Here is a 17,884-nt window from a genome sequence, read left to right as displayed (position 1 = left end):
TGCTGAGCTTTACTTTCCTCATTCTAAAAATGAAGATAATAGGGGTGCCTGGGTGGCTCAGTCAGATGAGCGTCCAACTTCAGCTTAGGTCATGATCTCACAGTTCGTGGGTTTGAGCCCTGCATCGGGCTCTGTGCTGACAGCCAGCTCAAGGACTGGAGCCTGTTTCAGATTCTGTGTCTCCCTCTCTCTCTGACCCTCCCCTGCTCACATTGTCTCTCTCTCTCTCTCTCAGAAATAAATATAAAATTTTTTAGAAAATTTAAAAAAATAAAAATGAAGTTAATAATGGTATCTACTTTTTGTAGCACATTGTGAGCTTTAAATGCGAATCAGCATACACAACAGTGTGGTAGGACAAACAGAACCGATATCATGCAACTTCTGAGACTAGCCTGGAGAAGCCTGGTAGCCTTCTGCTTTCGCCCTCCTGGAATACTCTGTTGCCACGTTAGAAAGCCCAAGGGGGATTATGAATGAAGAGACTCTGCTTGGAGACAGAGAGAGATGCCCAGCTGACAGGCAGTGCCTTGGCCTCAGATATGTCAGTGCAGCCATCTTAGACCTTTCAGCCCCAGGCCAGCTGCCACCTAACTGCAGCTGCATGAGTGGATCCAGGTGAGGCCTGCAAAAAAACTAGTTACGTACAGAATTACAAGAAATAATTGTTCTTTAAAGCCACAAAATTTTGGAGTAGTTTTCTATGTAACAAGTGACTATTAGACTAAAACATGTTAGTTTACTATTCCAAGTTCAAGTAGAAGAATGAGTTAAGAACTTCATAATCCACACCCTTAAGTTTTTATACCCCCAAATCTCCAAGTTTGAAAAACTGATTTTTCTAGGCAAACCATAAGACACTCTTGACTACAGAGAACAAACTAAGGGTTGCTGGAGGAGAGGTGTTGAGGGGGGGATGGGCTAGGTGGCTGATGGGCATTAAGGACGGCACTTGTAATGAGCACTGGGTGTTATATGTAAGTGATCAATCACTAAATTCTACATTTGAAACCAATACTACACTACTTGAATTTAATAAAATCTTGGAAGAAAAGAAAAACTGATTTTTCTAAGGCATAAAATGTAGAGTCTAGAACTTGTATGACTAGTCCCAACCAGCAGGGTCTATTTGTCTGATGTAATCCAGGCTCTATTTGTCTGATGTAATCAACACTCTAATAAGCCCTGAGGAGGAACGATTTAGTTTAAATCAGGCTGAAGTAACATAAGGAGTTCTAAAGTACAAATGACCTAACTGACCCTAACTTATTTATTTCCCTTGTCTTAGAAAAGCACACCATCAGTCTCTCATCGTTCCCCCACCCCTACATTTTCCTCTGTGGTATTTGATTAGGAATGTCCTTAGTTTATGAGACTTCATTTCAAAGCTATCCTTCCAATTATGACATGTAAACATTCTCTCATTTCTGCCTACTTATTGATTTTCCCAAATCTGTATCTATAGCCCAAATGGCTCTCTTGAAATCAAGACTCATGTCTCTTAACTGCCTGATGGAATAATCTCATGGAGGGACCCAGAGTCAGTTCAACTGAACTAATCATTTGCTCCTCTCTTTCTCTTCTCCCTCTACTGTGAATACCTTTCTGTCCTTCTCTACTACCAGAGGAAGTCCCATTTGGACATCATTTCTTCTGAGAGATCTTTTAAGAATCTCTGGGCTAGGTTAGGTGCTAAGCCTTTCTTGAAATTTCAGCATTTATTTTGGCTGTATTTGTATTATGTACAATTGTATGTATTATTAAAATTGTAGACTCTGTATATATTACAATTGTACTTATTTTACTATTCACTCAATAAATATAACATGTAAACTGGTATATGATGCAGTAAAGAAAAATAAAGTAGTGTAAAGAGCTGCATTTACATAGTGAAAGGGGTGTCCTTTTCCATTTGCATAAAGAGAAAAAACTATAAGCAATGGCAATGACCTGTTCTTCAACAGGGGTGCATGTGTGCAGAGAACGAATCTGTAAGCACTTACAGATTTTGAGCTTCGTAAGATGGGAAGCCACTGGAATGTTTTGAGCAAAGAAATGACATAACCTTACTGATGTTTTTAGTGATACACTGGTTGGTAGATGGAGAATAAACTGTGGAGAGGGAAGGAAGGAAATGTAAGGAAAACAAGAGGCTACTGCTATAATCCAATGGTTCTCAACTGGAGGCAATCTTGCTCCCAAGGGGACATTTTAGCAATGTCTGGTGACATTTTTGGTTGTCACAACTGTGAGAGAGGCAGTTGCTGCTTGTACCTAGTGGGTAAAGGCTAGGGATACTGCTAAGTATCCTACAGTGCATGGGTCAGCCCATTCCCCAAAAAAAGAACTACTTGCTGCAAAAGTCAATAGTGTTGAGGTTGAGAAACTGTTATAATCTGTCATAGAATGGTGGCATGGACTAAGATGGTAGTGGTGAGAGTTCAAAAAGTGCTTAGTTCAGGATAGACTTTAAAAGTATTTGAGATGTCTGGGTGGCTCAGTTGGTTATGGGTCCAACTCTTGATTTTGGCTCAGGTCATGATCTCACTGTGAGACTGAGCCCCACGTTAGGTTCTGCGCAGACAGTGGGGAGCCTCCTTGGGATTCTCTGTCCCTCTCCCACTCATGCTGCTCTCTCTCTCAGAATAAATAAATAAACTTAAAAAAAAAAAAAAGTAGAGCTGACTGGGGATGCCTGAGTGGCTCAGTCAGTTAAGCAATTGGCTCCTGATTTCAGCTCAGGTCATGATCTCAGGGTTCTTGAGTTCAAGCCTCTGTGCTGACAGTGCAGAGCCTGCCTGGGATATTCATTCTCTCTCTCTCTCTTTTTTCCTCTCTCCCACTCTCGTGCAATCTCTCTCTCTCAAAGAATAAATAAACTTAAAAAAAGTAGAGCTGACTGTGCTGTGGGATTAAATGCATATAGTATGAGGGAAAAATAGGAGGCAGAGAGGATACCAAGCTTTCTCACTTGATCAATTATAAGAATCAAGTGCCCAGTATTGAGAGGAGGAAGAATGTGGGAGTAGTAGGTAGGGAAGAGGTGCTCTGTTTTGTTTGCAGGTGAGCAGAAGTGACTGATAAGACTCAAGAATTCAACTGTAGACATATTAAATGTTGAAATTTGTCTATTTCCTTGGTGTCAAGTGAATATATCAGGTAGGCAGATTGGTATGTGAGCCTTAAGTTCTGGGCAGAGGTTGGGGCTGGAGATAGAAACGTGGGAGTTTTAGCATCTATACAGTACAAAAAGTGACAGGACAGGATGAGATTAGTTAGGGAGTGAATGATAACTGGGACAAGTTCTGAGTTCTGACACATTTCAATGTTTAAGTAGGAGGGGAACCAACATAAAATTCTAAAAAGGCAAAGGAGAAGACTTGAGGTAAGAGTACTAAGAGTAAGAGAGAATGATGGGCTGTGTCAAATGTTGCTGAGAGGGAAAGGGAAACTGCAGGCTGAGAAATGACCATGATATCTGGCAACACGAATGTCAATGCTGCTGTGGAAATGGACAGTGCTGGTGGGGAGGCAGGAATGAAAGCCTGATTGGCCAGGATGCCAAAGAGTTCATTGCAGAGGAAGGCAGAGGTGGCTATGCGCAATGATACACTCTCCTGCGGTCTTTGTAATGCTGATTGAAAAAACAGATAATATTTGGAGAAGGATTTTTTTCCTCCCAACTTCTTATGGTACATGTTCAGCCATACATAAAACTTGACAGTATGGGAACACTGCTTATACCTACTACAGACTCAACATTTAACACTATCACATGTTTTTCCCATCTGTATATATGGATACATACACACACACACACAACACACCCTCCTGAATACTGAAGATAACTTCAGTTCTAAATACACTTCAGATATGTCTCCAAAAAAAAAAAAAAAAAAAAAGGCAATTCTCCAACACAGCCATAATAACCATGAACACATCTAGGAAAATAAAATGTATATTCACAAACGTATCTTATTGCTAGGCATATTAAAATCTCCCCCAAATAGGTTTTGCGGCAGTTTTTCGCAAACCAGGATTTGATCAAAGTCTATGCATTACATTTGGTTATCAGGTTTCTTCAGCGTCTCTTAATGAGCTTGTGAAAAGACGTCTTACAGAATGGATCTGACTGATTCTTGGTGAAGCCACTTAACTTGTTCTTCTGTCCTGGAAGGGAGTTTGTAAAAAGTAGTAAATATACTCATTATTCTTGGCATAATATCCTAAAATTAACACTTCCCAACTTTCTTTATCTCTCTGCCCTTTCATCTTAAGAAAATTCTCAATTTATTCCAGGATTTTTTTTTATTTAACTGCCACCTATAAGCTCCAAAGACTCAACTGAGCGACTTACAGGGTTTACATATTCCATAGTCAGAAAAAATATACTACTGCCTGTCATTTACTATAAGAATCATGGGGATCTCATCCTAAAGTTAATCAGTACTGACACCAAACATTTTATTGATTAAGCACAACAAACTACATTTGGAAAGTAAAATGAATTCTCTGAAATTTCTTTCCTGATTAGCAAAATAGTGCCTCCTAATAATTAAGGGTGAAAGCTGCTGTCAAATATGCCAACGTGACTAGAAATTACAACAGTCAAAAGAGTGCAGGAATCTGGTGCTAGTATGCTCTCTACACTATTCTATGTAGCAAATAGCTTAAATACAGATGAAAGATTTGATTAAACTTATATCTGGCCTTCTATAACTGGTCAGTAAGGTATAAATTCTTTAAAAAACTTAATGGATGTTCATTAAGCAATTTAAAATGCAAACTGTCCCAACAATGTTTAGGACTAGAATTCTAAATATTATTTAGGCACTGTCAATTTGTCATAAAACATTTTCTGCCACAATCTTTAAATTGTCTTTTCCACAGTGTTAGAAATCATTAGAAACAAAATGATTTTGTCCAAATAAACAATATACAAATTTTATACTGTTTAATCCAATAAATGTTTCATGGTCGCCCTAACTTAACATTGCTATTTATTTTTTGCTGCTACAAAACCTGCATTTAGCATAGTATGTGAAATATAAATTATGATAAAATAAATGAATTCATCTCATTTATGAGTTTATAATGAAATAAGAGTCCATCTCACATGGCGAAATAAATGACTAAAATAAAATCGTTAACCATTTTATTTCAAAGACTTTATTTTTAAGTAATTACTACACCCAATATGGGGCTTGAACTCACAACCCTGAGATCAAGAGTCGCATGCTCTACTGACTGAGTCAGCCAGGAGCCCCAAAATGGTTAAGGATTTTTAACCATTTCACTTCACTTACTTGGGACTTCTTTAGTGCTTTGGCATTAGAACTTTAATCAAACCACTGATGCTTACTTTAAGTGATGTTTTTCAACTCTTTTTGGGCCTCTGGTTTATTTCCATGAGGCACATGACCTTCACTAGCCATCTAGTCCACCTCATTCTGGTCACTTCCACAAAAAAACCCTCACTTCAATAAATTAGAAACTAGGTACCAGACTTCATGAAGCACCTCCCAGAAGTAAATTAATTCATCTTAAAATAAAAATTGTAGCTATTATCACCTGTAATTATAAGTCTGCCTGTAGGTCACCTGAACTTTCAGACTGTCTAGAAGATCATACAAACCATGGGTAGTCCCTGATCATATTAATGCAAACTTCTAATTTAGGTGGAGCTGGATAAGGAGCAGCCAGTAGCAGAAAATTATCCTTTCAATTTATTCTCCAGCTAGGAAACTAAAACATTACTCAATTACTTGATCTCAAACGAAACAAAGCGAAGTAACAAAATCAAACTAACATGTTATATATAACTGGAAGCCAGCTTCCAAGATGGCCTCTAGCAAGCCCTGCCTCCCAGTATGCACACCCTCATGGGGGTTCCTCCCACTGTGTATCAGAGTGGGTCTGTGCAAGAGAGTGATGGTAAGTGATGGTATATTCATTTTTGGGTTTTTTGTTTTTTGAGAGAAAGCATGCACAGGATGGGGGTGGGGAGAGAATTTTAAGTAGATTCCGTGCTGAGCCTGACACAGGGCTCAATCCCACAACCATGAGATCGTGACCTGAGCCAAAATCAAGAGTTCGGGGGCGCCTGGGTGGCTTAGTCAGTTAAGCGTCCGACTTTCGCTTAGGTCTTGATCTCGCGGTTGTGGGTTCGAGCCCCGCGTCGGGCTCTGTGCTGACTGCCAGCTCAGAGCCTGGAGCCTCTTTCGGTCTGTGACTCCCTCTCTCTCTGACCCTCCCCTGCTCACGCTGTCTCTCTCTCTCCTAGAAATAAATAAAACATAAAAAAAATTAAAAAAAAAAAAATCAAGAGTTCAATGCTTAAATGACTGAGTCTCCCAGGTGCCTCAAATGGTCTATTACTTCTAAAGCTAGGTTANTCGGGCTCTGTGCTGACTGCCAGCTCAGAGCCTGGAGCCTCTTTCGGTCTGTGACTCCCTCTCTCTCTGACCCTCCCCTGCTCACGCTGTCTCTCTCTCTCCTAGAAATAAATAAAACATAAAAAAAATTAAAAAAAAAAATCAAGAGTTCAATGCTTAAATGACTGAGTCTCCCAGGTGCCTCAAATGGTCTATTACTTCTAAAGCTAGGTTATGAAAGACACTGTGGTTTTTGCCTCTCTTTCAGATCACCTGCTCTGGGGGAAAGCCAGCTGTCATGTCGAAAACATTCATGCAGCCTTCAGAGGACTGCAATCACAGGAGACTCCGAATTGGAACCACCCAGCTAAAATACTCCCAGATTCCGGTCCATCAGAAACTGTGTTTAATAATAAATATTTGTGGCTTAAGCCTTTTGGGGTACTTTCTTGCACAGCAAAATATAACTAATACAATGATATATACTAATTTATTTAACTGGTTGAAATCATAGCTTTATAATGTCCCACTTAAGTATTAAAAATTAGGATTAATGCAATACAAGGTATTAAAAGAAATCCACTAACAAATACCTATCGAGTACCACTGACAACAAGAAAGCTTTGTCACACTGCACATGAAACTTCCTTAGAGTAATATTCATGGCTGATCTCTACTTTCTGACTAACTCCTCCCTAGAGTAGGAAGGAGCAACTAGTCTGACAAATTTGAGAGAAAAAATTCTGAGGCTCAGCTACTTCCTTTTTCCTTTCTATTTGGGATTTGTCTAACTGAAGACAGCCATTTATTCTGGGCTGTTCTCTATCACACAGTAAATATAGTGGGACAAACTCTCTTCTTATAGACAGAGAAAACTGAGGTTTAAATCAGCCTAATTCTGGAGTGCAATACTAGGAAGTTCATTGTTGCTGCAAACCTCAGCCACATTTCCAAAACAACTTTTTTGGTAACTAAACTTGTATTTGCATCTTCACCTATATGATTTCTACATCTTATTTCTTAATTCAAACTTCAGCAAGGAAAAAAGGGAGTCATTACTTATCAACCTCTAGACTAAGTACACAGCACTATAATGAATGGGTATTTTGTGTTGGTATGGACTATACAGTATATTTGCGATGTAAACTAAGATGACCCGAAATGTTAAATAATAATATAATATAATAATTACCTATCAAATATAAACTATAAGAAGCACACAGTCATTATCAAATCAGTGAGAAATTCTGATCACTGGTAAGCATCAGAAAATCTGAAGAAAGGCAAAAACACAGATGCTCAGACCCCATGCCAAACCCATAGAATTGGGAGCAGGACCCAAGCAATTGCATTTTTAATAAGTTCCCAGTATAATGCTGATTCATACCAATATAAGAAGCCAAGCTATACACACTGAGTGCAATGACTTTGGAAAATAAGGTACTGCTATGAACTATCAGAGAAAAGATTATAGCAAACAGAACTTTAAGCAAAATTTAAAAGACATCCAGGGTTTAGATGAGATGGAAGATAATGGAGGGAAACCAACATTTGCTCAGGGCTTATTAACTGCCAGGCACTGTTCTATGCATCACCTCATTTAAGATAATTTCATTTCATACATGGGAAAACTGAGGCTCAGACAGATTAAATAATTTACCTCAGGTCACAAAACTAGTTAAACGACACAGTGGGGCTTTCCCGTCTGTGCTCGCAGAGAAGCAGGGCCTTCGGAGAGATATCCCACCTCTAACTGTGGGGCTTTCCTTGGACTGGTGGCCTCGGTCTGGGACTGGACAGTGGAAGTTCCCTCCGGGTTAGGTGGTACCCCAGGGGCGCGGTCGGCATCAGGAGGAACCAGTCCCCTGCCCTGAAGTGCCTTGGCTTGTGGGATTGCAAGTTGGGTGGCATCATTAACAACGCACGGAGTGAGAGCTTGGATCACGGCTGGGCGTGAGGCACAGGAGACGGCCCGCCTCCTCTGTGCCTGTGACACAGCCTACTTCAAGGAACAAACCTAAAGTGCACATGGTGGAGAGTTCAAAACGTCACTACGAGTGGAGAAATAAAATAAAACCAAAGTCACAAGAGAGACCAAGGGACACCCTTCAAAGAACACTTCCTGAACGGCTAGGCCCTGGACAGTATATGAGCCTCCTTTAATATTAATACAGCAGCACTCACAGGGGTAGAACACATCACAAGCTTTTAAAACTAACGAGAAAGAAAGCTAGCCAAAATGACAAAACGGAACAACTCTCCTCTAAAGAAATTCGAGGGAGAAATAACAGCTAGAGAACTGCTCAAAACCGATCTAAGCAACATAACTGAACAAGAATTTAGAATAATACTCATAAAATTACTCATTGGGCTTCAAAAGGGCTTGGATGACATCCGAGCCATTATTGTTGCAAATACTGATGAACTAAAAAATGCAACACAAAATAAAATGGAGGCGTTGGCTACTGCACGGATTGAAAAGGCAGAAAAAATACGTGAATTAGAAGATACAATTATAGAGAAAGAGGAAGCCGAGAAAAAGAGAGAGAAATTGGTCCAGGAACATGAAAGGAGAGTTCGAAAGCTGAGTGATACAATCAAACGGAAGAATATCCATATCATAGGAATTCCAGAAGAAGAGAGACAGAAAGGAGCAGAAGGTGTACTTGAACAAATAATACCTGAGAACTCCCCAACCTGGGAAAGGAAACAGATAATGAAATCCAAGAGGCACAGAGAACTCCCCACAGAAGTAAACTGAATCGATCTGCACGATNTGTGGATGGAACTCAAGGGTATTATCCTAAGTGAAATAAGTCAGGCAGAGAAAGATACCATGTGTTTTCACTCATGTGGAACTGGAGAAACGTAACAGAGGACCATAGGGNACAACACAGTGGGATTAGTAGATATTTTCATCATATGGATGAAATTGAGCCTCAGGAAGGTTAAGTATTTTGCTAGAAGAAACAAAATCGTAAAGTGGCAGAACTGTGATTAATAAGTGGACAAGGTGAAATCAGGACTGTGAATCTAAAGCCTATGTTTCTTTTTTTTTTCATTTTAGTAAAACAGGGAGGAGAGAGTCTACATTGCTTAAGAAAACACACAAGAATAGGAAAGCAACAGTAAGCTTAGAAATCAAATTCGACCATCAAAAAATAGTCTATATTTTAGTTTATGATGTGGTCAGACAACCACACATTAAAGACTACCAATGACTTAAAAATCACTTAAAAAAAAGATTCTTTTAAAAAGACATTCTTAGAATGAAAACTGGCCATGTGTAGCAACATGGATGGACCTTGAGGGTGTTATGCTGAGCGAAGTAAGTCAGGCAGAGAAGGACAAATATCATATGTTTGCACGTATAGGAGGATTAGGAGGAACTTGATGGAGGAACAAGGGGGAGAAGAAGGGGGGAAATGGTGGGGGAAAGGGAGAGAGGCAAACCATGAGAGACTCTTGAATGCTGACAAAACCTAAGGACTGATGGATGGGCGGGGGGGGGGCATGGAGGAGGACACTTGTGGGGATGAGCACTGAGTGTTATGTGGAAACTAATTTGACAATAAACTATTTGTAAATAATTTAAAAAAAGAGACATTCTTGAACTTGAGGGTTTTTTTTTAAACTTTTTAAAATGTTTATTTTTGAGAGAAAAAGAGAGAGACAGTGCGAGTGGGGGAGGGAGGAGAGTAGAGAGAGAATCCCAGGGTCCACACTGCCAGCACAGAGCGCAATGTGGGGCTGGAACGCACAAAACCATGAGATCATGACCCAAGCTGAAATCAAGTCGGGTGCTTAACTGACTGAGCCACCCAGGCGCCTCTTAAAATAAGATTAAAAAAAAAAAAAAATCAACAGTTTTGTCTTAATTCATTAGTTTACTAAATAATTACTAACTGCAATTAGTAATCAGAATCCAGTTATTAGATTCAACTGAAGATTCAGCAACTACTTGGAGAGCACCAACCTCGTCAAAACAGTCAAATTTATTTTATAGTTAGTCTTAATTTATAAGCATAATGTTTAAGGCCAAAGTAATTTCATTTATAACCAAAAAAGTTTTTTTAATGTTTATTTTTTAGAGAGAGTGTGCACACACAAGCATGAGCAGGGAAGGGGCAGAGAGAGAGGGAGAGAATCTTAAGCAGGCTCCTTGCTCAGTCCAGGGCCCCACATGGGGCTCAATCTCACAACTGTGAGATCATGACCTGACCCAACATCAAGAGTCGGACGTTTAACCGACTAAGGCACTCAGGCACCCCATAACTGAAAATTTTAAAGACTGCTTTTATGACAATGTTTTACAAGACTTTGTGATAAATAGTGCTATTTTTAGGACTTTTTAAAAAAAAAATGCTTACTTCCTTTGAGACTCTGCAGGCATGTGCAAGAACAGGGAGGGAGGGAGAGACAGAGAATATCCCAGCACGGAGCCTGACTTGGGGCTCTATCCCATGAACTGCAAGATCAAGACCAGAACTGAGATCATGACCTGAGTCAAAATCAAGAGTTGGATGCCCACATGCAGAAGAATGAAATTAGATCAATTTCTCACATNCTAACAAGAGAACTCCCCTATGGCCCAGCAATAGCACTGCTAGGAATTTACCCAAAGGATATAGGAGTGCTGATGCATAGGAGCACATGTACCCCAATGTTCACAGCAGCACTGGCAACAATAGCCAAAACATGGCTAAGAGCCTAAGTGTCCATTAACGGACGAATGGATCAAGATGTGGTTTATCTATACGATGGAATACTACATGGCAATGAGAAAGAATGAAATCTGGCCTTGTGTAGCAACATGGATGGACCCTGAGGGTGTTATGCTGAGGTGTTATGCTGAGCGAAATAAGTCAGGCAGAGAAGGACAAATATCATTATGTTTGCACGCAAAGGAGGATTAGGAGGAACTTAACGGAGGACCATGGGGGAGAAAAAGGGGGGAAATGGTGGGGGAAAGGGAGAGAGGCAAACCATGAGAGACTCTTGAATGCTGAGAACAAACTGAGGACTGACGGATGTGGGTGGGAGGGGGGATGGGCACGGAGGGGGGCACTTGTGGGGATGAGCACTGGGTGTTATATGGAAACCAACTTGACAATAAACTATTTGTGGGGAAAAAAAAAAGAGTTGGATGCCCAACCGAGCCACCCAAGCACCCCTTAAGGACTTCGTAAAAAGTGAAGCTAAACACTTATCTCTATTCTCCATGTATATAGGCACCTTAACTCTTTTTCTATCTTCAAGATCAAAGTCAAAATTCAACTTTGTGAGACCCTTCCCGTAATTAAAATGAACTATTTTCTTTTCATTGTTGCTATGGAACATTGCTTTCACATCTCTATTTAGCATTTATTTCATTTTGCCTTTGTATGAAAACTATCTGTTTACAAACGTTTCTACTTTTCTTTAGGGATAAAGATTATGCATTATGCACCTTTGTATTCACCCAGCAGCTAGCACAGTGCTTTGCATACTCAATAAATGTGTTGTTGACAAATAAGTTAATATTTTTCTCAATAAGGAGATGAGTATATGTTATGTACACATCTTCCAAAACCCTGAACTAACAAATACAAGAACCAGGGGAAATATACTGTTGAAAACATTACATTTTAAGAGTAGGTGTTGTCAGCCATGTGAACTAGGAAGATCATTCACTGACCAACAAATACGTGTTATGTACTAGGCAACGTATATATAACATCGAATAAAACAGATGTAGTCCTTGCCCTCACAGAGCTCACAAGTTAGTAGAGACACTCAATACACACACACACAGGCTGTGAGGAAAACACACGGCACGTGGTAATAAGGAATTAATTAGAGTAGGGATGGCAGGTAGAGGGCTGCTCATAGGGTGGACAGCTTGACAAGTGAAACTGAGGCTGACACTTGAGGGATAAGAGTCACAGATGCAAGGAGAACGGAAACAGCTAGAAGAATGAAGGTCGTCCTGAGGCGGGGTAGTGGCCACATGCCACAATGCCAGCTTCATGGGAATACAATTACCACAGCATTTTCTTCACACTTCTATTTATCAGTTTACAATTGTTTCTATCATCACTTCTCTTTTTCTGATGGTTCACATTTTCCTGGCTAAATTTTAAAATGGCACGAACTCTGGGCAGATGTAAGACTGTTTCCAAATAATCTTAATTTCCCTCTAATCCTTACAACTGATAAATTCATCTCCAAGAGACAACTGTGTCCCAATTTGGAAAGAGTGTTTCTCTAGATCAGCTTTAATTTTTTGATTCAGGAGTCCTCCTGATTGCTAATCAACATGTTGTGTAATTACTTCAATAAATACTTACAGAATGTTCTTTTGTTTTCAGAAAAATGCCCTGCTGCTTTCTGAACTGGAAATTGCTCTAGAGCCTAGGCAGAGGACACATCCCTAAAGCAGTGCCTAACCATGGAGCATTCTCAGATCTACTGCTACAGCTACTTGTGAAATGACAGCATGTGATACACTGGAAAAAGGCCTGCGTTAGAAATTAGAGGACATAGGTTCTAGTTTCAGGTATGCCACTATGCTACACAGATTTGGGTCAGTTGTTCACTTGTAGCTTTAGTTTTCTTATTGATAAAGTGGGGATATATAGGGCGCCTGGTGGCTCAGTCGGTTAGGCGTCAGACTTCGGTTCAGGTCATGATCTTGCGGTTCCTGAGTTCAAGCTCTGCGTCAGGCTCTGTGCTGACAGCTCAGAGCCTGGAGCCTGCTTCAGATTCCGTGTCTCCCTCTTTCTCTGCCCCTTCCCAGCTCATACTCTGTCTCTGTCTCTCTCTCTCTGATAAATAAACATTAAAACAATTATGAAGTGGGAATACATAAAAGTTGCATCTTATACAAAGTCAACTATATGTACTTGGCAAAAAGTTTAAAAGAAAAATATAAATTTAAATAGTACTCAGTATATGCCTACAGGTAAGCATGAGCTTAGATATGGAAAGCCTAGTTATGTTGTTCCATCAATTAGTCTCAGTTAAGAGCCTTTCCCTGAAAATCTTGCTGTGCTGTAATGGTCTTAGTGTTTAAAGACTCATATACTTATTTACATATAGATACATACATACATACATGTGTATATACATGTATGTACACACATGTGTATAACACATACATACTTACATATTTATTTGCTTAAAACAAGGTCCCTACATATAATCCTATAATCCACTTGCTTCATCTATGGCTCAAAAATAAATAAAAATAAAAATGAACGGCCATTCAGGTGGTGTGATTTAGTTCATATGTGTACTTTAGAACCAAACAGGGTACAGACTCCACTACACAACTATAGTATACTGCTCTAGACAGCACATAAGTCAAAGTCGATGGAATCCCGGAATATACTGTTGAGGCCCTAATCCATCAATTTGTTTGTTACTGGTCACTAAATAACATTTTATCAACTATGTCACTATCCCAATAGCGCTGTGCCACTGTTTAGGGAAAAGATATATTCACACCTATGGAAAATGATGAATGTATGAAGTTATTCAATACACAATGCTTTTACTAAAGACCAGGAAAAAAACCTAAAATATCCAAAAGGAGAGGACTGATTAAACAATACATCATACAATGGAATATTATGCTGCCATAAGAAAATGAATAAGGAACCACTTTATATAATGACATGGAACAACTTCTAAGCTAAATGAAAAAATAGGGTACATAAACTGTGCATAGTACCATTTACATTAAACTGTGTACAGTACCATTTACATTAAAAGGGGGAGAGGCACCCCCTGGGTGGCTCAGTCGGTTGAGCGTCCAACTTCAGCTCAGGTCATGATCTCACGGATCGTGGGTTCGAGCCCTGCAGCAGGCTCTGTGCTGAATGCTTGCTTAGAGCCTAGAGCCTGTTTCGGATTCTGTCTCCTTCTCTCTCTGCCCCTCCCCCACTCACGCTCTGTCTTTCAAAAATAAATAAATGTAAAAGGAAAAAAAAGAGGAGAAATATATGTAATATTTATTTGTTTATATACATGTAACAGTTTTTTGGAAAAACATACAAGAAACTGCTAGCATTGGTTGCATCCTAGGCAAGAAACTGGGACAGGAGTAGAAGGAAAAGACTTTTCACTGCATATTCTTTTTTACCTTTTCAAAATGTGAATCATGTGACTGTATTACCTAATCCAAAGGAAAATACAAAATTTAGATCAGCAATAAAGTAGTTTGAGGTGAAAAAGGATCATGTTCTTAACATTAAACATTTACAAAAAGTAGGCATAGTAGGTAGAATATCAGAACAGTGACCATCTATTCTAAATTTCTCACTTTATACATGTGGAAACCAAGGCCTTGAGAGTTAAGTGACTTATGTACGTACAGTCACATAGCAAAAGAGCAAGGGTTAAATCAGATTTCTAGGGGTGCCTGGGTGGCTCAGTTGGTTAAGCATCCGACTTCAGCTCAGGTCATGATCTCGCGGTTCGTGGGTTCAAGCCCCACGTCGGGCTCTGTGCTGACTGCCAGCTCAGAGCCTGGAGCCTGTTTCAGTCTGTGACTCCCTCTCTCTCTGACCCTCCCCTGCTCACGCTGTCTCTCTCTCTCTCTCTCTCTCAGAAATAAATAAAAAGCATTTTTTAAAAAGTCAGATATTCTAAGATCTACTCTATAATTCTTCCCTATCATACTGTCTTCTCATTTTTGTGCGGGCAAAACAGAAACAAATTTAGAATACATAATGGGTTGTCACGTTCTGCCTAAAGTTTAAAGTCAAAATATAAAATAACCTCAACTCCTCAGAGTACTAATTTTTAGTGTGGACTTGATGTGGCAACACTTACAAATAGGACTTGTGTATCTTCATCATTGCATATATTCCAGTATGAGACATGTACTGTTTTTATCCTATCTCAATTGAATTCACTGAGGGCAAGAACTAGAGTGTCTTCTTTTAATTTTCTAAATATGCAAACGCCTAGCACAAGTGTAACTGCCAAAAATATTAATATAGGTTCACATTCCCTATCCAAAACCCAGGGGCTGGATGTATTTTAGAAATAACAATTTCCTGAAATTTAAAAATGTTCCAAGATACACATACCATTGTGTAACAACTCCCACACCAGTGGTCAAGGGGAGCACCCCACAACCAAACATACAATTTACTTCCTCAGCAAAACACACAGGGTAAAAACTATGTATCATTTCTCATTAGTTTGGGTTACATTTTGTTACCAAATTAATTTTGTCTCCAAGTTCAAAAAGGTTCTGGTTCGTGTAGTCTCCTGAATGTAGGAATTAAATAGACTACAGACTGTACTCACAAAGGTTCTATTAAAAAAATATGATTAGTTACTTTAACTCTCGTCTTTTTTTATGAGATCAGAACAACTAATCACAGCAGGAAGTTTTCACATCCCAGGTCTAGGCTAAAGACTTGGCTTGTGATTAAGGAATCCAACCTAGCAGAGGGGACTAAACCTGACGCTATGAAAAGAAAAAATTTAAAAGAGAAGAAAGAAAATCCTAATTGTACATTATATTCCTATTTTGGCTGTTCACTAATAAAAGTTTCCTTTAATCAGACTGTTCGTTTTTAAATGGAAACAGGCAAGTAAAACTCAGTCTCACGTTGCTGACAAAGGAGATTGCTTTAATTCTACTAGAAGGTAACTGTACTCTTTCTGGGACCAGTGTACATAGAAAGAGGCATTCCAAATACATTAGTAAAGAAAACGCATAAACGTATTCGATTTTTTCAACGTGGGACCACTACTTTAACATAAATGAAAGGAGAGTTTCTTCTAGTCAACCTCTCCTAACTGTCCTTATTAGCATAATTCCTTTTTGAACGTCTTGTAGAACCTCTTCTACCTTTTACAAGGCGGAAAAACTCTGGAGTAAAACTGTTTACTGTTTACACTGAAATCCTCTTTTCTTTCCACAACCCAAGCCCCACATCCATTATGTTCCTGTTACTATTACATATTTTTTCCTGGCAAAAAATCAAATTTGCACTGCAAGACTATAAATCAACTTTACAAACAACGGTCCCTTGATATAATTCAGTTTGGCAATGTTGATGTTTCCATCTTAAAACTGTAGCAACAATTTGAACTGAATCAATTATTTTGTTCAACTTATGAAGGTAACAATTTGGCAAGCATTATTTACAAAAAAAATCGTGTGTTCCATCCTGAAATTGGAGATAGTGATGGTGAACAAGAAAAACCCTCCGAGTTTGTCTATTATTTCAAGAAGGAAATACTATGTTCTCATATTTTCAGAATTCATTTAAAAAAGAGAAAACTAGTTATACCTTACCACAAATATACCAGTGTATTAAGAATCAGGTAAGCAAAAACTAACCAGCCTAGTTTTCAGTCTGGAGACTGAACTCCCTGCTGGATTTCTTGGCCATATGCATTCATAAGTACGGAAAACTAAAATCCTTTTTACTCAAGAATTTCTTGGTATAAGGGACCTGTTCCTCTATACAGCCCTATCAAAATTACCAGCATTATTCTAGAATATAGTTATTTAGTTTGAGACCACTAAAAACACCCCACAGTCCAAAATGCTAATGGTGGTTACTCTGTAAATAAAGGGTCAGAAGATACAAATTGTTACTCTAGGACATAGAAACCAACCGACCAAAAGGACTTCTAGAATATGCTGCCCCAAGATTCAGAATTCAACTCCGAAATAGCACACGCGGTCACGATGTCCCTTAAACCACATGACCTTCCTATGAAAGCAGAGTCTTAAACTTATCAACTCCAGGAGAACTATCCTTTTAAGTTAAAGCAAGGCAGGGCGGCTAAAATGAACGCAGCGGTGACAGATCAGCTGCTGAGTAGCAAAAACGGATGGTGGACAGCAAAGTCCCTGTGCTTTGGCTACTTCCCTTACCGTTAGAAGATCTGGGAGGGAGGGAAGGAGACAACACCCCAGAATCCTGGCAGAAAAGCCCCTGGGTTCGAAGACGGGGGTTAGGGAAACAGGAAGGGGCAGCTCCGTGTGTGGTGACCCTTTGTGAACACACACTCTGTGGCTGCTCGGCTCTCACCGAGGCTTTAGGAGAGCGGACTACGGGAGCCTTGCGTGGCCCACAGTCGTCGTGGAGACCGCAGCGCTGCAGGGACGCGTCGGCCGACAGGCTCCATTGCACACTCCGCCTCTGCAGGCTGGGGAGTCCTTCCCTTGCGCCACCACCCACCCACCCTCCCAGGTCACTCTCCGTCGCGCCGACTTCCGACCCGGGCTAGCTTCAGCCGGGGGGCAACGAGGTGCGCGCCACTCTCTTTCCTCAGCGTAATCCCTCCGCTGCCGAGCGCGCACTAGTTTTAATCACGCCCCACCCCCTGGTCTCCGGCGTCACCTCCGCCACTCGAGCGCTTTCCAGCAGCTTCCAGAAACGTCGCCACCCCAAACCCAGCCACTCACAGATGCCAGGCTCGGCAGCTATCGGCCCCGCCCCTAGTCGTCGCCGCAGTAAAAACTGCGGCTGCGACAGCCCGGCGAGTAGCCCCGC

At 40.1% G+C, this 17,884-nt stretch overlaps 1 long non-coding RNA gene across 1 annotated transcript in view; it reads right to left on the bottom strand.

Moving 5' to 3' along the window:
- LOC144216090 (uncharacterized) overlaps positions 1-17,547 on the bottom strand; it is a 122,845-nt gene extending 105,298 nt beyond the window's left edge. The window contains exon 1 of the long non-coding RNA XR_013330560.1: positions 17,263-17,547. This is a non-coding gene — a long non-coding RNA (uncharacterized LOC144216090). The remainder of the gene's footprint in view (positions 1-17,262) is intronic.
- Positions 17,548-17,884: the final 337 nt, after the last annotated feature.

The sequence above is a fragment of the Crocuta crocuta genome, unplaced genomic scaffold (assembly GCF_008692635.1).
Source record: "Crocuta crocuta isolate KB4526 unplaced genomic scaffold, BGI_CrCroc_1.0 scaffold258, whole genome shotgun sequence".
Taxonomy (NCBI): Eukaryota; Metazoa; Chordata; class Mammalia; order Carnivora; family Hyaenidae; genus Crocuta; species Crocuta crocuta.
The sequence above is the reverse complement of the archived record's forward strand: the minus strand, read 5'-3'. Positions and strand labels throughout refer to the sequence as shown.